This window comes from Talpa occidentalis, unplaced genomic scaffold (genome assembly GCF_014898055.3).
Source record: "Talpa occidentalis isolate TD23 unplaced genomic scaffold, MPIMG_talOcc4v2.1 talOcc4.13, whole genome shotgun sequence".
In the NCBI taxonomy this organism is placed as follows: Eukaryota; Metazoa; Chordata; class Mammalia; order Eulipotyphla; family Talpidae; genus Talpa; species Talpa occidentalis.
In genome coordinates this window covers 47159586-47161910 of record NW_023601322.1, presented here as the reverse complement: position 1 = coordinate 47161910, position 2325 = coordinate 47159586, and positions in this window count along the sequence as shown.

Genomic DNA, 2325 nt, shown 5'->3' with positions numbered 1-2325 from the left:
TCAGGTTCAGTAGAGCCCAGTGGGCTGTGAGGGTGAGCTGGGCCGCAGAGGCCCATGAAGGGCAGTCACAGCGGTTGTAGGGCATGCTTGCTGTGTATTTAATAAATTATAAGAAATAAGAGAAACAAAGATGAAATTAAATGTGGAGTCCAGTCACTGAGAAGTCAAGCATCGATACAGCATCAGTGCACATGTGCCCAGCAGAGCAGAAAGGGACCCAGTATCCTCATTCCCAGGTTAATTAAGAAATTTAGGGGGTGCTCAACGTCTGTGATGTTATATCAGCAGCTGTTGCAGGGCCCACCGCAGGCCCTGGTAACCGCATCACCGGTGCCCCTGTATCTTCATTTTTTTTAATCCTTAGAAAGAGACTGACATTTACATCAACTTATGAAATATTTGTGAAGATCAAAATGGGTAAAGTGGTTAGTATAGTGCCATCTCCACCCCAGCACAAATGGGAACTTAATAGATGTCAACCTTCATATATGAGGTAGGGAAGTGTGTGTTTTATCCATGGAGGAGAGAGAAGAGACACCTAGAAAGAAGCAAGAAGGACTAAGTTCTCTGAATTTCCTCTCTCAGGGAAGTTCAGAAAAAAAAGAGAGGAATTATTGTTCCCTCTCATTCCCTACCCTTACCCCTTTTGGGGACAGTTCCAGAAAAGTGTGGTCATGAAAGGACTAGCAGTGTGACCCTCACTGTTACAACGATGATGGCAGCTCCAAACAAGAGTCTGGGAATGGTTAGTGCAGGAAGCCCTGAGGGGACATGCTGAGTAACTGACCAAGGACATGAAGGTGTGAGGAGATGCCTAGGAGCGGTGAAAATGAAGAGGGGCTCATACCTTCAGTAGTGAAGGTGAGGAGGTCAGGGTGGGGGAGCAGTGAGGAAAGTAGTGTGGGCTTCAGGTGGCTGTGGGGCCTGTAGCACCTGAGGGGTGGCTCCCTCCAAGAACCAGCCTGAGGCCAAGGTATCCCCCACCAACACTTCAGACCTATGCCCCAGATTAATTAGTGCAATTTTGCCTCAGTCAGGTCCCCAAAATGCCATGGCCCCCCTAGTGCCATGTGATCCAAAGAAAGATCTGGAAAGGGCTGTTTATTATCTTTATTTTGTCAATTTGATATGCCATGTATGACCATATGCGGATGAGTCCCTCTCAGAACTTACAAGCGATCTGAGTGAGGAGCCTGAAATGAATCTCCAGCTAAATCTTCCTCTGCTGGAAGGAACCACATCCTAAAAGGAAAGTGAAGCATTTTTCTCCCAATTATGTCTCTTTTCAACTCTATTAAACTCTAGAATAAAGTCTCTGTTTAGAGGAAAAACGAACTGCTTCCTTTGAAAGATAAAGTAGATAATAAAAGACACATATTAATGAAATAAGTTTGCTTATAAAACCCACATCATCAAAAATTAGATTTGTGGTAGGTTAAAAAAATACAATTTATCCTCAAACATTCCCTTGGAAATGATGTGTGCAGAATATGAACACTAGTCTCTGTACCTTCGAGCATTAGATTCTTAATCTAGTTGTTCATTTTCTTTCATCTTTCTGACCTCTCACTGCTTAGCGGTTTATTGCTATAGGATTTTTTGCTTTACAATGTGTTTTTTTATCTTTAACTACTCTGGGGTAGCATGTAGAGAATATTTCATAATGGTTTCAGAGCACAATCTTTGGCAAAATAAAGTCACTGCAGGTTAATTAAGAAATTTAGAAAATTCTTCTATAGGCAACTCTGTGCCCTGAGAGGAAAGGTTATAATTAAGATAGATTCAGTGTCATTAGGTTCATTTAAAATGCCAACTTTTCAAAAACTGAAGATAATAAAGTCAGTAGGGAGAAAATGCTCTATATGTTCAACTAGTTTATTGGATGAACTTGAACATCTACAAGGTAGGGGATCTCACAGTTTGTGGATGCTTCACCTGTGTGCAAAACATGGCTTAAGCTCAAGGTGCAAAAAGGGTTTATTTACAAAGAGAGATTAAGGGAAGGGAATAGTTCCCAAGGCCACACAAGGCCAGCTGACCTACCCTAGAGAGTGTCCACAGTGTCCTGTGTCCAAACCAAAAGCTGCTTGTGCAAGATAATGCACCTGGCGGTAGACAGGTGAGTGGTGGAACCAGGACCCAACTGTGGCAGCTGGGGTAGACACAGGTGGTGCTGCTGAGTCCTCACCACATCAGTATCTCTCCTGAAGCCCATGTCTGTGTCCTCCTAAAGCCATATTCAAGTCCCCTGAAGCTTCCTCCAATCTAAGTCAACCCTCTCAACCAACTTGAGTCTTCCCAAGCAGCCTCTCTTGAACTGACTGA